The sequence below is a fragment of the Moschus berezovskii genome, chromosome 1 (assembly GCF_049115385.1).
Source record: "Moschus berezovskii isolate FMDL1 chromosome 1, NW_MosBer_1.0, whole genome shotgun sequence".
Taxonomy (NCBI): domain Eukaryota; kingdom Metazoa; phylum Chordata; class Mammalia; order Artiodactyla; family Moschidae; genus Moschus; species Moschus berezovskii.
This window is the reverse complement of record NC_142460.1, coordinates 90,309,369-90,328,153: the sequence shown is the minus strand read 5'-3', so window position 1 is coordinate 90,328,153 and position 18,785 is coordinate 90,309,369. Positions and strand designations below refer to the sequence as shown.

General features: G+C 39.7%; 1 protein-coding gene across 16 annotated transcripts in view; it reads right to left on the bottom strand.

Moving 5' to 3' along the window:
* Positions 1-18,785, bottom strand: part of KALRN (kalirin RhoGEF kinase) — a 671,338-nt gene that overhangs the window by 382,068 nt on the left and 270,485 nt on the right. The window lies entirely within an intron of this gene.

The window sequence follows — 18,785 nt, the reverse complement described above, 5'->3', positions numbered from 1 at the left end:
AAACCCACTTTGGGTCCTGAAACTGTTAAAGCATCAGCTTATGATTAATTACTTGAACATTACCATGTAAACCTGCTGATCCCACCTCAAAACATATGGGCATCAGGATAGTTACATCTGGAGTAAGAACTCTCCATGCTTGAAACTCTACTGCAATAGCTATGAGATGTGGTGAGCTCTAAATGAAACCTCTAACTTCTACCTCCCTTAAGCCACAGGGTACCCTGTAGGGGGCCAAACAGGGCAGCTGATGGATGACTATCTGGTCAAGTCTGGCCAAACAGTAGGTCAAACCATGTGGAAGCCATCTGTCTCTGTCAGGCAGAGAAAGGAAAGAAGCTGGAAGAGCCCTGGTGCTCAGCAAAGATAACACTGGCCCGTAAATCCCTCTGTCTCTCTCGCCTGGCTTGCTGTAGCAATGTTTCCTCTAGCAATTGCTTTACAAACCATTAAACAGCCATGAAAACAAGTGCCTGGCCATATGTCTGAGGGCCAAGGAAGCCCAGAAGCAGATTTCAGTAAAAGAGAAAATCTTCTCACTCTCCTCTCTTAGTTTTGAGTGAAACTTTCTTAAAAGGGTGAGTGTCTTTGCATGAGGCATTTTTTGTGGGATTGAAATGGTAGGGAGGAATGCGTACAGCTGGAATCAGATTCAGGGACACCGTAAGGGAAAGAGGCTAGAAACACAGCTCTTTTGAGTTAAGACGTAGTAATTTCAGGATTCCTTTAAGGTTGGAATCAGGGACTATGAAATGTCACAGAAACACCAGTATTTTATACGCCAGGCCTTTCTCCTGTATTTTCTCTTGACTGTTCAGAGCTTGGTCTGAGACACCATCACAGCCTGGGAACTGGTTAGAAATGCAGAATCTCAGGCCCCTTCCCAATCTTCTGAATAAGACTGCATTTTAACAAGACTGTCCCAAGTGATACGTATGCACATTAAAGTTTGAGAAGCTCTGTAGATAGGAACTGTGAGGAGCTGTCCTGAACAAAGGGAACTATTTCTTCTGGCACTCCTACCCTGACAATGATAAGAGCTGAACATGTGCCAAGCATAACATCATGCCAAATGTTGTGCTTAAAATGCATGATCACATTGCATCCTTACAACGTCTGTGTTTGTCAAAGGTACTATCACTATTCTCCATTTACAGACAAGGTAGTGAGGTTCTGAGAATAACGTGACAATGATCTCACAATTAGGAAGGAAATACAGAGCAATGGTTAGCACCAAGTGCCCATGTTCTTTTCCACTGTGCTGTTTTACTTTACCATACACCTGAAAGCAGTTGAGCTGGCCAAACATGTCCCTCGAGGGAGAGGAGAAATGATGAAGAGAAACTGCTCCCAAAGATCCAAAAACTCAAATTCCAGAAAAATGGGTCTCCTGGAGAGAGAATTCAATAAGAATTTCTACTTCTCTGAAATCTCCCCACTGGGGCCCTTGACTTGCCCTTGCAATCCCTAGAATAGCTCTGCTTCAGAATGGGCACGAGCCTGGCAGGTGGACTTTTCTTGTCCTTTCTCTCCTTAGAGGAAAAATCACAACCTGTAAATCCAAGACCAGTCACCTTGGGGAATAGGTCCCTGTCTCCACAGGACCACAGTAAAGCTCAGGATTAAGACAATTATTTGACCCTCGATATCTTGATTTATTGTCAGAGACTAAGTCTGCTATCCTATTTGTTTATTCAACCATTCATCCAACAATGCAAGTGGGGAACAAGACAAGCAAAACTATGCTCGTGGAGCTTACATTTTGGAAGTGTCATTATTACAATAATGTAATATCTATTCTACATTACCTATTTCAGTGCTATACAAAATTCAGGTGGGGAAAAGGATAGTGTATGATGGGGCTGAGAAGTGCTACTTAAGACAAAGAAGTCAGGGCAAGCTGACCTCTGAAACTGAGGGTAAGACTGGAGCTTAGCCCTGAATGAAGTGAGAGAACGAACAGCCAGAAAGAGGCTCCAGGTAGAGGAAATAGCAGGGGCAAAGACCATGAGGCAGGAGTGACCTGGGAGAGTTCAAGAAACAACAAGAAGCCCAGGGTGGCTGGAGCAGATGAGTAGGTGGAAGAGGATTAGACTGGAGAGGTAGTGGGGGTCTAGGCCACAGAGAGCCTTATAAACCATGGTAAGGAACTTCAGCTTTTATCCTGAGAAGGACAAGAAGACATTAAAGCATTCTGAGCACAGGAGTGACATGATGTGAAGTACCTTACTTTTGGCAGGATCACTAGGGCTGTTACGTTGAAAGTGGATTGTAAGGAATCAAAGGTGGAAGCAGGGAGACCAGATAGGAGCTACTACAATAGTCCAGATAGGTAATGGCTATGGAGGTGGTAATAAGTGGCCAGATTCTGGATATATTTTGAGAGTAGAACCGAAAGGACTTGCTGATGGAAATCCTTTACGCTCTTCATTATTTCTGGGCCTCTGGTTGAGTCACAAAATCTGAGCTCTGGTTTTTTTTGTTTTTTTTTTTTTTTGCACTGCCCTTTTCTCATCTGCCTATTTAATCCAGACATCTCAGTTCTCAAATATTCTGGTTTGTAAACATTTTGCTTGTATGTCCCTGATCCATCTCTGTCCCTCATCTGGTACTCCTGGTCAGCGACCAGCCATGCCCCAGAAAGACACATGCAGTGCTGCTCCTGCATATTATTATCAATACTTCATATTTGTGTCATGCTAACAGTTTAAGCCCTTTCGTGTACATTATCTCATCTGACGTGCGAGGTTTCACAGACCATTTCACGTCTTTCATTTGGCTCCAGGAAACCTCAGAGAAGAAGCATGAGTCAGCTTTGGCTGAATTTCAGACAAGTTAACTCCTTGGCAGCTACAGACCTGGCAGAGAGCAGACACTGGCTGCATGTGAGTATGTCAAAGTGTGTGGGTAAACTGAGCTACAAGGTTCAGGGGGCAAACATCTAGAGGGCAGAGCAAATATCCTGAGGGCAAGGTACATGCTGACAGAGGGCCTCTGAGAGCAGTGGATTGAAGCTAGAAAAGTGGTATCAGGGGTGTTGGGCAGAGAACCAGGAGTGAGGGGGAAGAAGAGGGAAAACTGGGCCCTGGAGGGGTGAATGATCAGGAGAGAAGGCTGAACCGGGCCAGTGCCAGCCACAAGTCAGAAATCTGTGTAGTCAGTCAAACCCTGCAGGTCAGCTCAGAGAAGCCTTTCAGGAAGGGACCTGTGCCAAGTATCTGGGCAGCAGGTGAGGGAAGCCAGAATTGTACACCAGAGTGACACTGAGAACTACAGGGTGGTTCTTTGCCTATGCCAAGGAGCTTCTCTCTGTTTCTGGTTAAAAAGGAGCCAGTCCTCAAAAACATGGCTGATTCGTAGTAAAGGAAAATGGGGCACCTGGAAAGGCTAGAGTAGGGAGCAAAGACAGGAAGTTGACAGATGCTCTTTCTCCCTGGATACTCTTGAATTGAAGAGAAGTCCTCCAACTCCACCAGACTAATTAATTGATAGTTTTAGAGTCTGAACTCTAAATGGCACCCCACTCCAGTACTCTTGCCTGGAAAATCCCACGGACGGAGAAGCCTGGTAGGCTGCAGTCCATGGGGTTGCTAAGAGTCGGATACGACTGAGTGACTTCACTTTCACTTATCACTTTCATGCATTGGAGAAGGAAATGGCAACCCACTCCAGTGTTCTTGCCTGGAGAATCCCAGGGATGGGGGAACCTGGTGGGTTTCCGTCTATGGGGTCGACGGTCGGACACGACTGAAGCGACTTAGCAGCAGCAGCAGCAGAGTCTGACCTCAGGGATAGTGTCAGTTGACTTATTTTCTTAGTCCAAAGCATACTCCTTCTCCTTTGGACAATTCTAATGTCAACAGTGATTCCAAAAGCATGGATCACAAATGGATCCTGAGCACATCAGAAAATAAATCTAATCCTTCTCCTGAGTTGGAAGGAAAGGGTAACTCCATTCACAAGGCTATTTGTGGAAATACAAACATTGCATCCTGTTCAACTGATTAGTAAGAAAAGGTCTGGTTGGTGATACACGTATTATTTTACAAGCACAGGTTTCCTTAGAAGGCCTGCCCTAGGGAATCTCCGTGTTAAAAGAAAACATTGGATTATATTCATTCTTGCCAGGGAAGGACACATTTTAATGGCTTTACTTCCATCTTTAGGATTAGAACCTCAAAAACCAAGATGCTTGAGAGGTCAGGTGGAACTTAAAAGATCATTGAGTCCAGTGGTTCCTGAACTTTATTGTGTATCGCATGTGGACCCTTAGGCCTACAGGGTATTTTCTAATTTCCCTTTTTATTTACTTTTTAATCCATTATATACTAAAGAGAGCATTATTCAATTTCCACATATTTGATAATTCCCCAAATTCCTTCTGTTGCTGATTTTTAGTTTCATTCCATTGTAGTCCAAGAACATATTTTATGTTATTTTTATCCTTTTTATTTATTAAGATTTGTTTTATGACCAATATATAGTCTTATTTTGGACATGTTTCATGTGCTCTTGAGAAGAATATATAGTCTGCTGTTGTTGGGTGGAGTGTCTATAGGTCAATTTGGTTTATTTCTTCACTCAAGTCTACTATATTCTTATTGATCTTCTGCTTAGTGTTCCAATCATTATTAAAAATGGGGTATCAAAGTCTCTATTAATTTTGAATTGTATACCTCCCATCATTTTTGTCAGTTTTTGCCTCATTTATTTTGGTGTTACATGTTAAGCACATATGCTTTTAACTGTTATATCTTCCTGATGGAGTAATTCTTTCATCAAATGTTCTGCTTTTTCCCCAGTAACATTTTTGTTTATTTTAATTGGAGGATAATTGCTTTACAATACTGCGTTGGTTTTGCCATACATCAACATGAATCAGCTATAAGTATACATAAGTATACACATGTCCCCTCCCTCTTAAACCTCGCTCCAACCCATCCCACCCCTCAAGGTTGTCACAGAGCACCAGGCTGAGCTCCCCGAATCATCCAGCAAATTCTCACTGGCTATCTATTTTATATATGGTGATGTATATGTTCCCATGCTACTCTCTCAATTCGTACCCCCTCTCCTTCCCCCACTGGGTCCACAAGTCTGTTCTCTATGTTTGTGTCTCCATTGCTGCCCTGCAAATAGGTTCGTCGGTATCATCTTTCTAGATTCCATATAAACACATTAGTATACATTACTTGTTTTTTTCTTTCTGATTTACTTCACTCTGCATAATAAGCTCTGGGTTCATCCATCTCTCTCAGTTCAGTTCAGTCGCTCAGTCATGTCCAACTCTTAGCGACCCTGTGAGCTGCAGCACACCAGGCCTCCCTGTCCAGCATCAACTCCCGGAGCCTACCCAAACTCATGTCCATCGAGTCGGTGATGCCATCCAGCCATCTCATCCTCTGTCGTCCCCTTCTCCTCCTGCCCCCAATCCCTCCCAGCATCAGGGTCTTTTCCAAAGAGTCAGCTCTTCACATCAGGTGGCCAAAGTACTGGAGTTTCAGCTTCAACCTCAGACCTTCCAATGAAAACCCAGGATTGATCTCCTTTAGAATGGACTGGTTGGATCTCCTTGCAGTCCAAGGGACTCTCAAGAGTCTTCAACACCACACAGTTCAAAAGCATCAATTCTTCGGCAATCAGCTTTCTTCACAGTCCAACTCTCACATCCATACATGACCACGGGAAAAACAATAGCCTTGACTAGACGGACCTTTGTTGACCAAGTAATGTCTCTGCTTTTTAATATGCTATCCAGGTTGGTCATAACTTTCCTTCCAAGGAGTAAGCATCTTTTAATTTCATGACTGAAATCAGCATCTGCAGTGATTTTGGAGCCCCAAAAAATAAAATCTGTCACTGTTTCCCCATCTATTTGCCATGAAGTCATGGGACCGGATGCCCATGATCTTAGTTTTCTGAATGTTGAGCTTTAAGCCAACTTTTTCACTCTCCTCTTTCACTTTTATCAAGAGGCTCTTTAGTTCTTCTTTACTTTCCATCATAAGGGTGGTGTCATCTGCATATCTGAGGTTATTGATATTTCTCCTGGCAATCTTAATTCCAGCTTGTGCTTCTTCCAGTCCAGCTAAAATGCATTCCTTTTTATAGCTGAGTAGTTGAGCGTCGAAGAATTGATGCTTTTGAACTGTGGTGTTGGAGAAGACTCTTGAGAGTCCCTTGGACTACCAAGAGGTCCAACCAGTCCATCCTAAAGGAAATCATTCCTTGGTGTTCATTGGAAGGACTGATGCTGAAGCTGAAACTCCAATACTTTGGTCACCTCATACAAAGAGTTGACTCACTGGAAAAGACCCTGCTGCTGGGAGGGATTGGGGGCAGGAGGAGAAGGGGACGACAGAGGATGAGATGGCTGGATGGAATCACTGACTCGATGGACAGGAGTTTGAGTAAACTTCAGGAGTTGATGATGGACAGGGAGGCCTGGCATGCTGTGATTCATGGGGTCGCAAAGAGTTGGACACGACTGAGCGACTGAACTGAACTGAACTGAATATTCCATTGTATAGATGTACCACAGCTTCTTTATCTATTTATCTGTCAATGAACATCTAGGTTGTTTCCATGTCCTAGTTTTTGTTTTGTTTTGAAGTCTACTTAAAAGTCTGCTATTAGTATAGCACTCTGGGTTTTCTTATGATTGCTATTTTATCATTTTTCCCAGTCATTTACTTTCAATATATTATAATCTTGAATCTAAAGTGTTTGTCCTATAAACAGTATACAGTTGGATCTCATTCTAAAAAAATCCATTCTGACAATCTCTGCCTCAGATTAGATTATTTAACCCTTTCACAGTTAATGTCATTATTGATATAGTTGGATTCATGTCTGCCATTTAACTGTTTCTATATGTCACAAGTTTGCCTTTACAACTGTTCTTTCTAGAGTGCTTTATGTATTGTATTTTGTAATGAGCACTTTATTATTTTGCTAACTTTTGTTCACTACATATTGTTATTTTCTTAGCTGTTGTTCTAGGGTTTACTATGAATGTCTTAACTCATGAGAATCAGTTTCAGATGTATACTAACTCAATTCCAGTGAGATATTAAAATATCACTCTTGTGTAGGTTTATTCTCTTTCCCCAGTGTTTTGTGATGCTGTTATTATATCTCAGTGTTATAAATCCAACATGAGATTGAATCACTTTTTATAATTTTATGTCTTTTGAAGCTGAGACAAGAAAGTACAGTAAATATGTCTATAGTTCTTACTATATCAACTTCCTTATTTATCATTTCTAGATATTCCCTTCTACCCCGTGCCCATCCTTTATGCTGTCACTGGAAAATATGTTGCATTTCTGTCTGTTATATGCTCAGTAGTACATTACAAACATATTATTTTATATAACGGATTTTTAAATCAGTGAAAAGAAAGAAAAAATTTGCAAGCATACTGTCTTTTATAGTTATATAATTATCTTTCCCAGTGCTTTGTCTTTTTGTATGGATTCAGATTACTGTCTGGGTCACCTGCTTTCACTGTAAAGAACTTCCTTTATTTCTCATAAGGTAAGTCTGCTAGCTAAAAATTTCCTCAGTATTTGTTTATGAGGAAATATCTTTATTTTATTTTCATTTTTGAAAGATTATTTTTGCTGAATACAGGATTCTTGGTTGACAGTTTGTTTTTTCCTTTAAGCACTTTGAATATATTATTCTATGTCTTTCTGGGCATCATTGTTTCTGATGAGAAATTATCTGCTATTCTTATTGAGACTCCCTTGTGACAATTCAGTTTTCTTTTGCTGCTTTCAAAATTTTTTTGTCTTTGGCTTTCAGTATTTTCACTATGATGAATCTGTTTGTGGATCCCTTTCTTTTATCTTACTTGGAGTTCCTTGAACTTCCTGGCTATGTAGATTGCTTTTCAATGTTTGGGAGGATTTCCACCATGGTTTTTTTAACTGCAAAATGTTTATTTTAATTTTTTAACTTTTTGTTTTATATTAGAAGAGTCAGACACGACTAAGCGACTAAACTGAATTGTTCATTAAAAATGTTGTGTTAGTTTCAAGTACACAGCAAAGCAATTTAGTTATACATATACATGGATCTATTCTTTTTCAAATTCTTTTCCCATTTAAGTTGTTACATAATACTAAGCAGACTTCCTTGTGCTATATAATAGGTCCTTGTTGGTTATCCATGTTAAATATACCAGTGTTGTACATGTCAATCCCAAACTATCCCTTCCCCCAATCCTTTCTCTCCAGTAACTGTAAATTCTCTAAATCTGAATCTGTTTCTGTTTTGTATCATTTGTATCATTTCTTTTTAGATTCCACATATAAGCAATTTGTTGTTTAGTCGCTAAGTCATGTCCAACTCTTTGCGAATCCATAAACTGCAGCACATCAGGCTACCCTGTCCTTCATTATCTCCCAGAGTTTGCTCACAGTCATATCCATTGAGTAGGTGATGCCATCCAACCATCTCGTTCCCTGTCTCCCCCTTCTCCACATGCCCTCAATCTTTCCCGGTATCAGGGTCTCTTCCAATGAGTCAGATTTTTGCATCTGGTGGCCAAAGTATTGGAGCTTCAGCTGCAGCATCAGTCCTTCCAATGAATATTCAGGATTGATTTATCTTAGGATTTACAGGTTCGATCTCCTTGCAGTCCAAGGGACTCTCAAGTGTTCTCTAGCACCACAATTCAAACGCATCAATTCTTCGGCAATCAGCCTTCTTTATGGTTCAACTCTCACACTGGTACATGACTACAGGAAAAGTCACAGCTTTGACTACATAGACCTTTGTTGGCAAAGTTATGTCTCTACTTTTTAAAATGCTGTCTAGGTTTGTTACAGTTTTTCTTCCAAGGAGCAAGTGTCTTTTAATTTTGTGGCTATAGTCACCATCTGCCAGAGAAGGCAATGGCAAGCCACTCCAGTACTATTGCCTAGAAAATCCCATGGATGGAGGAGCCTGGTTGGCTGTAGTCCGTGGCGTCACTAAGGGTCGGACACGACTGAGCGACTTCACTTTCACTTTTCACTTTCACACATTGGAGAAGGAAATGGCAACCCACTCCAGTGTTCTTGCCTGGAGAATCCCAGGGACAGGGGAGCCTGGTGGGCTTCCGTCTATGGGGTCACACAGAGTTGGACACGACTGAAGTGACTTAGCAGTAGCAGTATCAGTCACCATCTGCAGTGATTTTGGAGCCCAAGAAAATAAAATCTGTCACTGTTTCCACTTTTCCTCCTTCTTTTGTCATGAAGTGATAGGATTGAATGCCATGATCTTCGTTTTGTGAATGTTGAGTTTCAAGACAGCTTTTTCACTCTCTTCTTTCATCCTCATCAAGAGACTCTAGTTCCTTTTCACTTTCTGCCATTAGAGTGATATCATCTGCATATCTGAGGTTGTTGATATCTCTCCCGGCAATCATATATAAGCAATACCATACAATTTTTCTCTTTTCTGTCTTGGTTCACTCATTATGACATTCTTTATATGCATCCATGTTGTTGCAAATGGCATTATTTCATTCTTTTTAATGGCTGAGTAATATTCTATTGTACATATGTACCACACCTTCTTTTTCCATTCCTCTGTTGATGGACATTTAGGTTGCTCCCATGTCTTGGTTATTGTAAACATTGCTGCAATCAACATTGCAGTATATGAGCCCTTTCATACCACGTTTTTCTCCAGATATATGCCAAGGAGTGGGATTGCAGGATCATATAGTAGCTCCATTTTTTGTTTTTTTAAGGAACTTCCATCTGTTCTTGACAGGGATTCTACCAAATTACATTCCCATCAACAGTGTAGGAGGGTTTTCTTCTCTCCACACACTATCCAGCACTTATTGTTTGTGGATTTTATGATGGTGGCCATTCTGACTGGTGTGAGGTGATATCTCATTGTAGTTTTGATTTGTACTTCTACAAATCAAATAATTAGTGATGTCAAACATCTTTTCATGTGCCTCTTTGGCCATCTGTATGTCTTCTTTGGAGAAAGGTCTATTTAGATCTTCTGTCCATATTTTGATTGGGTTGGTTGTTTTGATATTAAGCCACATGAGTTCTTTGTATTAGTAAATTTTAGAGACTAATCCCTTGTTGGTTACATCATTTGCAAATATTTTTTCCCATTCTTTGGGTTGTCTTTTCATTTTGTTTATGGTTTCCTTTGCTGTGCAAAATCTTTTGAGTTTAGCCATGTTCCATTTGTTTATTTTTATTTCCATTAATCTCAGAGATGGAATGAAAAAGATATTGCTGCAATTTATATCAGAGAGTGTTCTGCCTATGCTTTTCTCTAAGAGTTTTGTAGTGTCCAGTCTCACATTCAGATGAGACCTAAATGGAGATTAAACAATATGTTACTAAACAACCAATGGATCACTTAAGAAGTCAGATAGGAAATTAAAAAATACCTAGAGACAAATGAAAACAAAACACAATGATCCAAAACCTATGGGATGCAGTGAAAGCAGTTCTAAGAGGGAAATTTATAGTAATACAATCTTACCTCAGCAAATAAGAAAAATCTCAAATAATCTAACCTTACACCTAAAGTGACTAGAAAAAGAAAGAACAAAGAAAACCCAAAGTTAGTAGAAGGAAAGAAATCATAAAGATCAGGGCAGAAATAAAATGAAATAGAGACCAAAAAACAATAGCAAAGATTAATGAAACTAAAAGCTGGTTCTTTGATAAACTAAAATTAATAAACCTTTAGACAAAGTCATCAAGAAAAAAAAAGGAGTGGGTTCAAATCAATAAAATTAGAAATTAAGTAGAAGAAGTTACAACTGACATCACAGTAATATAAAGGATCATAAGAGACTACTACAAACAATTATATGCCAATAAAATGGACAACCTAGAAGAAATGGACAAATTCTTAGAAAGGTACAACCTTCCAAGACTGAACCTTGAAGAAATACAAAGTATGAACAGATCAATTACATGTGCTAAAATCAAATTTGTGATTAAAAATACTCCCAATAGACAAAAGCCCAGGATCAGAAGGCTTCACAGGTGAATTCTCCCAAAGATTTAGAGAAGAGTTAACACCTATCATTCTGAAACGACTCTAAAAAATTGCAGATGAAGGAACATTTACAAACTCACTCCATGAGGCCACTATCACTGTGATACCACAGACATACAAAGATACTACATAGAAGAAAATTTCAGGCCACTATCCCTGATGAACATAGACACAAAAATCCTCAACAAAACACTAGCAAGCAGAATCCAACAAAACATTAAAAGGATCAAACATCATGATCAAGTGGGATTTATTCCAGGGAGGCAAGGATTTTTCAAACTCCACAAAGCAATCAGCATGATACGGGACAGTAACAAACTGAAAAACAGAAACCATACGATCATCTCAATCGATGCATAAAATGTTTCGACATAATTCAACACTCATTTATGATAAAAACTTTCCAGAAAGTGGGCACAGAGCGAACATACCTCAACTTAATAAAGCCCATATATGACAAACTTACAGGTACCATCACACTCTACCATGAATATATGAAAGCATTTCCTCTAAGATAAGGAACAAGACAAGGGTGTCCACTCTTGCCACTGTCATTCAACATAGTTTTGGAAGTTGTAGCTACAACAATCAGAGGAGAAAAAGAAAAAAGAATCCAAATTGAAAAAGAATAAGTTAAACTCTCGCTGTTTGCAGATACTATACATAGAAAATCCTAAAGATGCTACCAGAAAACTACTAGAACTTATCAACAAATTTGGTAAAGTTATAGAGGTTACAAAATTATAGAAATGCAACTGATTTCTATGTATTAATTTTGTAACCTCTATAACTTTACCAAATTTGTTGCATTTCTATACACTAACAACAAAAGATCAGAAGGAGAAATTCAAGGAACAATCAAATTTACCATTGCATCAAAAAGAATAAGATACCTAGGAATAAACCTACCTAAGTTAGAGACAAAAGACTTGTACTCCAAAACTATAAGACACAGATGAAAAAAATCAAAGATAACATAAACAGATAGGAAAATAAACCATGTTCTTGGATTAGAAGAATCAATATTGTTAAAATGACTATACTACCCAAGGCAAGTTATAGCTTCAACACAACTGCTACCAAATTACCATATCCACAGAACTTGAACAAAAAAAACTTAAAATTTATATAACAGAGACACAAAAGAACTTGAATGGGCAAAGCAATCTTGGGAAAGAAAAATGGAGCTGAGGAATCAGACTCCCTGATCTCAGACTATACTACAAAGCTATAGTAATCAAGACAGTATGGTAGTGGCACAATAAATAGAGATATAGATCACTGGAACAAGATAGAAAACCCAGAAATTAGTCCATGCATCTATGGTTAATTAGTCTACAACAAAGGAGGCAAGACTACATTTAAAAAAAAAATATTTATAATGGCTACTTTGAATCTTTGTTAAATTTGGTATCTGGTGACTCTCAGAGGCATTTTCTGTTTCTTGCTTTTTCCAGCAAGTGCTTTTTATCTGTTTGTCCCCTCATCCACCACTTCCATTCATACATTTGTTTCTTTGCATAACTTATAATTTTTTGTTAGAACCTGGACATTTTAGATAATATATTGCAGCATCCCTGGGTACTGATTCCTCCACTTCTGGGGCTTGTTATTGTTATTTGTCTACTTATTTGTTTAGTGACTGGCTGGATTATTTTAGTGGGAAAACTCAGATGTTGTTCCTCATGGGGTGCAGCATTGGGTATGCCCACAATCACCCTGGGATGACATTGGTCTTCGCAGTCATCTCTTTAACTTTCTCTTTCCTTGACCACATCAAGCTGTTAAATTTTATTTATTTCCAGATCACTATTCTATTGTTTCCCATAATGTCCTGGAGGTATCAAATTGCTCCACAGACCTATCCAAACAAATCCAAGCTCCTTTGAAGGAATAGTTCCTGAGGCCAGGATTTCAGATTTGTCCTGACCCCAGGAGGTCTTTTTCTCTCTGGCAAACCAACCTGCCTACTATTCATCCTGTATCTTCAATGACTCTAGCAATCTTCTCTTAGTTACCTCTCACCATAACTTCCCTAAGGGCATTTTTGAGAGTGCTATTGGCTTGAACTTCTCCACCCTCTGTTGAAAATAAAATCAGTTGCTTTGGGAAAAGATTTGGGGCTCTCTGCTTTATATTTTGCTTCTACTCCAAGGCAGTGCTATGCCCATGGTATAGCAGCAGCTCCATGAGTGGGGGCTAGGCAAAAGAAGATGCTCCACCTCTTGGCCACACTCACCTAAAACTTAACTTCAGCATCTGGTAGCTTGGAGCAGGATAGGAATTGTCCTTTCTGAGAACAGACTCCTTCAACTGGGAATTCGGGAGAAAGGGGATCCTGTTTTCTTGGTTGCACTAGTTTTGAGCAGAATTTCCATCTCATTGAGGTGGAAATGGGGAGAAAAGAGGATCCTGGTTCAAATACCACAGATTCACTGTTCTTAGCAAGTTCTAGTAAATTTTCTTGAATAAATGTTTCTTCATTTGTTGTATACACTTAGGAAAAATTTTAGAGACTTTTTGTTTAAAATATGTCTGCCAACCTGCTGTATAGCACAGGAAACTCTACTATTTAAAAAAAATACTTTCACTGGAGAGTTAGTCCTCATCATTCTGTCACACTGTCATACTGGAAGTGGACTCTCTTTCAGAACAATAATGCTACATTTTAGGGCGTGACTATTTTATACATATACATGTCCACAGAACTATAGTTTGCTAACTTTAATATGTACATAAATCATCAGTGAAACTTGTTAAAAATGGAGGTTTGGGGGTCTCATCCCCCAGAGATTAGAATTTTCTAGGATTTTCTAGTCTTCCAGGAGTAGAAGCCTAAAAGAAATCTGCACTTCTAGCAAGTGCACTAATGATTCTTTGGGAAAAAATAATTGTACTAAAAAGACGAAAGCATACCAGCAAAGATGTCTCTTCTCTTTTTCAGCAGTTTCTGTGTCTACTAAGAGACTTTGCAGCTATGGCAGGGTCAAACCCTGTCTATTAAACATTACTATTTTGAGCATGCAAGTGTGTGTGTGTTTTCACCAAAACCTACCAAAACCTAGAAATACTGTCATTATAGGAAGTGCTGCTGCCTGTTTGCAGGTACGGAAGTGCTTGCAGAATCATGGTTTGGGCCTGCTGAGAATCAAAGGTGACAAAAGACCCCAGAGCGAGGCTTCTCAAATTGGGGTCAGGAAACCTGCTCAGAATCTTTCTCTCTCTTGCACTAGGTTTGATTTTTCCTTGGTATTACTATTTGTAACTTTCCCTCAAAACAAAGAGAGCGCCACAGGCGTTGTTGCAATTGGTCTGATTTGCACACCACCAAGTGACAGTTAGTGTCTCTGGTGAGCAAATTAATAGCATTAAAGCAGCTATCAACATGCCGCTGCAGAACTGCTTCCTACTGCCCAGATGTACATGGTTATCACTAACATGAGTCCTCACAGTCATAATCATAGAAAATGAATATCATTTCATATTTTAAAACTCTAGACAGAAACCATTAGCAATTTATTTTTTCCCAAAGAACCAGCTAATTAAAATTGTAAATAAAACTGTTATGCTTGCATGTACTTCTCTGAGTGTCTTTTTCATGAGTGATTGGAACATAGATGGCTACATAATGGTTCTATTGCACATTACAACCCAACTCTACTTCCATCTGCCCACATCAGAGGAGGAGGCCACACTCAGGGGAAGGAGAATTTGTAAGAAAGGCTTTCACAACAGAAGACAGATCAGGAAAAAGGAGGGCCCCAGAAAGCTCAGGAAATCTGGCTTTATGAGGCACTATAAGAAGCCAGAGAATATTTATCTACTGGGTTTAGTAGGTAGGTTATTACTGTTATTATTGGAGATGAAAAAAGTATAATAGGATTTCCCAGTTCAAATTGCAAAAAAGAAAAAAATTCTTGCTATAACAAAAAGGCAAAGATTAAGCATTTTTAACCATTTTCTTTCAGAGTTGCTTATGGACCATTCTCAGTGGGGCATTACACACTCTCCACATGTTAATAACTGATAGCCTTTACTGGTACCAATTCATAGATAAAGTCTAGGAAATTTCTGATTTTTTCCATAATTTGCTGATATGCAATTATTTCTCAGTAATGGTCACCTCAGCCGGAGTTGGGTCTTTTAACTGGTATATAAAACTAGACGTGAAAACAAAACTTTAAAAATACATAAATTATAACTAGATCATTTTCATTTACCAAATGATATACATAGGGCTTCCTTAAATTATAAAGAATTGGTACTTCATAGAATTAATTCATGGGTTTCCCTGGTGGCTTAGATGGTAATGAATCTTCCTGCAATGCAGGAGACCTGGGTTCAATCCCTGGATGGGGAAGATCCCCTGGAGGAGGGAATGGCAATTCACGCCAGTATTCTTGCCTGGAGAATCCCCTGGACAGAGGAGCCTGATGGACTACAGTCCATAGGGTCACACAGAGTCAGGCACAACTGAAGTGAGTTAGCACAGCACAGCAGTTAATTCACAGACCAATCAATTAGTGAACAATAAGTCGATACTAATTATTAATTGAAAATGTACCTGACCTCTCATTTAAATGGAGCCCCTTTTGTTATTCTCCATCATAGCAGCCCTACTCTTTCAACATAAGATTTATTGATTTATGATTATATATTTACTTATGAGATTATATAATATCATCTATCTCCCCATTGGAACCTCAGTTGGAGAGACCACTATATGCTCAACATCCAGCACAACGTCCGATCCTTAATTATTTCTGGAATGAATGAAGAAAGAAGTTATGAGGTTCTTGGGATCTTAAATTGGGGAGGATGATCAATAGGCTTTAGGATTCCCTTGAATCCCCTGAAAATATTAATATCTTTAAAACGTTGTCTACATACATTTCCTGCAGAGAAGACTCACAATTTTCATTAGATTTCAAAGGGGCTTGTGACCGTGCAGAAAGGTAAGGGGTCACTGGCCTATTTCAGTAGTAAACCCTAAAGCCTATTGATCACCCTCCCCAATTTAAGATCCCAAGAACCTCATGACTTCTTTCTTCACTCATTCCACAAATAATTAAGGATTAGATGTTGTGCTGGATGTTGGGCATACAGTGGTGAACAAAAGAGAGATGATCTGTCCCACAGAGGTTCCAGTGGAGAGACAGATGACATGATAAGGATTCAGTAGCAAACAACTCACCTGCAGCCTGAAACAAAGTATGCTACATGTACCTTTAGGTGGACAAATGTGTGGCATATGTGTAGGTTCTGTTCCAAGAACCAAAATGTAAATGCCTCAGTGAATTTACAGAACAATCCACATTCCCACTTCCCCTGAGTTACTGATCATTCCTACAGTTACTGGGCTTCATTAGTAACTGCTTAAATTCATCTGTTTCCTGGCAGCAACATCCATCACTCAGGCCAGAGAAAAGGAGTCTATAATACCCTTATTTTACCTGCTTGTGATGATGACATCCATTTGGGGGAAGTTCCTTTTAATAACAAACCTGTAAACCTCCCAGTTAACAAAGGCACTGGTCTCTGTCTATAATGCACTGGTTTGGGCAATTTGATCAAACAGCAATGGGGTTTCCCTTCCCCTGCCTGCAGCTGGAGAGGAAAGCCAGGATAATCAAGCTAAATGGGCCTCTGAGTGCTGCAGGCACTCATGGCAGTGGGAGACTTAGAGATGGGCTGGAACATATTAATTGGCTGTTGTATATTAAAATTATTTTTCCTCTCTCCCAGCTCCAGAAGATGCTTCCCTTCAGTAAAATTCTTCCCTCATTTTAAATTTTTTTGTCCTGAAAATGGAAACATCAAAGGTAAATTTGTCAGAGGAAAGAGTTTTTGATGTGTCATTAACTCTCAGTTATCCATCTTAACAGAGAAGAGCAGTGGTGCAGATAATTCAAAGCCAAAGGCTCTTTCTATTTAACTTTGTAGTTCATTGTTTTGAGGGGCTTGGTAGCAGACTTACCTCTCTGTTTGTCTTTGCTTCTTATTAAAATGAGTTTGTCTGCCTTAGGGCCAGGCAGTTGGGTGACATAAAGATTCTGGTACAGAATTTGTAAAATTCACCAGGGGAAATCCACAAGGCACACAGATAATCAAACCTGACTATATTTGAGTTCACATTCTTAATCACTTGTGATCAACTGCTTTGCTCCTCTGTGACTAAAGCAAACCTGAGATGAGACATAATTATAGAAGACTGAAGGGACTGAGTCTTTACATTTAGATGAAGACAAGACTGCTGTGACCAAAATTGATAACATAGTCAATATTGATGTTTTCCCTGCCTGGTCCCACAGCCTTCTATTCTGAAGCCAGAAGTACCTTCCCATGCAAATCCCATGCTGTTCATCTGTACCTGATATCCTGCAGTGACTCCCTTTGCTAACCATTAGGATTATTCACAAGTACCCACTCTCTCTTCCCCAATATGTGGAGGTAAGACCATATATCTCCATACACGAAGTTAGATATGGCCGTGTGACTGGTGTTGGGTAGTAAAATGTGCCACTTCTAGGTGGAGGCTTTCAGAGCTAATGTGTGCCTGGAGGCTTGCTTTGTCTAGTGAGGCACTGGCTGCATCTGAGACAGTGGCTGCTCCCTCAGCCTGGATTCCTGAGTGACTGCGATGAGCAGAACCCCCACCAGCCAGTGATGGGCACATGGTAGGAACAAGAAATAAACCCCTATTGCTTTAAATCATTGAGACTGTAAGGCTCTTAGTCACTCAGCATCTCTTGTTTAGTTGCTAAATCATGTCCAACTCTCTTGCGACACCATGAACTGTATAGCCTACCAGGCTTCTCTGTCCATGGGATTTCCCAGGCAAGAATACTGGAGTGGATTGCCATTTCCTTCTCAGGGGATCTTCCCCACCCAGGAATCAAACCCTCATCTCCTGCATTGACGGGCAGATTATTTACCACTGAGCCACCAGGGAAGTCTATACAGCAACTCTATCACAGCACATATCAAACTGCGCCATGACTGTCTGAGTTATCTCCCTTATTAGACACTGAAACCTTGAGGCCAAAATTATTTCTTCTTCAATACATTAAGTCCAGTGTATAACATAGTTAAAATAACTCCTTAGAAAATGAAATTGTCTTCCTTCCTGGCCTCTGTGATCCTCTGTGTTTATGTTTTTCTAACACTTGCCTTCCTCCTATCATCACCAGTTGAAATGATAAGGTGTCTTTGGCATTCAGATATATGGGGAATGGCAGAGATATTCTTTTGGACCAGCAGTACAAGTAGGAAGAGCTGGCAGAGGGGAGAGAGAGAGATGTTGAGGCATACTTAGGCTGCAGGCATTTCAAATACAAAGGGTTCAAGAGGCAGACAAGATTTCAAAGTCTTGGGGTGACCACATGGAAAAACAAGTATCCCAAAGTGTTAGTTTTGCAAGGAATCACAGGTATTATCTGGACTAGGCTCCTGTATCATCAGCATCATTAATATCATAATACCAATACTTACTGATAATGGACTAAGTACCAGGCACATCTCCAGCCACCTTACAATTAATTCATTAAATCCTCCCAACGACCATATAAAGTAGCTATTATTATTCTGATTTTACAGATGAAGAAATTGAAGCACAGAGAAGTAAATTTCCTATGACCACAGCCAGCAAGTATCCCTCTCTGTTTGAATTCAGCACCTGCTTGAACACACCCCATCACGGGGGCTCTAACTTCCAATACAAGCCAACTCCTGAGTCACATCCTGCCCCC